The sequence below is a fragment of the Eimeria mitis genome, genomic scaffold (genome assembly GCF_000499745.2).
Source record: "Eimeria mitis Houghton genomic scaffold, Emh_scaff2181, whole genome shotgun sequence".
Taxonomy (NCBI): Eukaryota; Apicomplexa; class Conoidasida; order Eucoccidiorida; family Eimeriidae; genus Eimeria; species Eimeria mitis.
In genome coordinates this window covers 3,160-3,534 of record NW_013570508.1, presented here as the reverse complement: position 1 = coordinate 3,534, position 375 = coordinate 3,160, and the positions used below count along the sequence as shown (strand labels likewise).

Here is a 375-nt window from a genome sequence, read left to right as displayed (position 1 = left end):
GTGCTGCTGCTGCTGCTGCAGCAAATGCGTGCTGCTCTGCTGTCTCTGGAAGCTGCAGCAACACACCGCAGGCAGTGAAACGCAAATGCTGCTGCATCAGCAGCAGCAGCAACAGCACAGCAGCAGCAGCAACAAAACCAGCAGCAAAAGCAGCAACAGCAGCAGCAGCAAGAGCAACAGCAGCCACAAGCAGCAGCACCAGCACCACCAACAGCAGCCGCAGCAGCACCAGCACCACCACAACAATGAGATACAGCAGCAGCAACAGAACCACTACCAGTTGCAGCCACCACCAGCATCAGCAGCAGCAGCAGCAGCAGCGCGACCCGCAGCAGCACGACAACAACAACAATTAAAATAAATAAAAATAATAAT

The 375-nt window shown here is 54.4% G+C and overlaps 1 protein-coding gene across 1 annotated transcript in view; it reads right to left on the bottom strand.

Moving 5' to 3' along the window:
- EMH_0049920 (uncharacterized protein) overlaps positions 1–375 on the bottom strand; it is a gene marked incomplete at both ends in the record, with an annotated part of 8,284 nt that overhangs the window by 5,671 nt on the left and 2,238 nt on the right. The gene's annotated exons all lie outside the window — the stretch shown is intronic.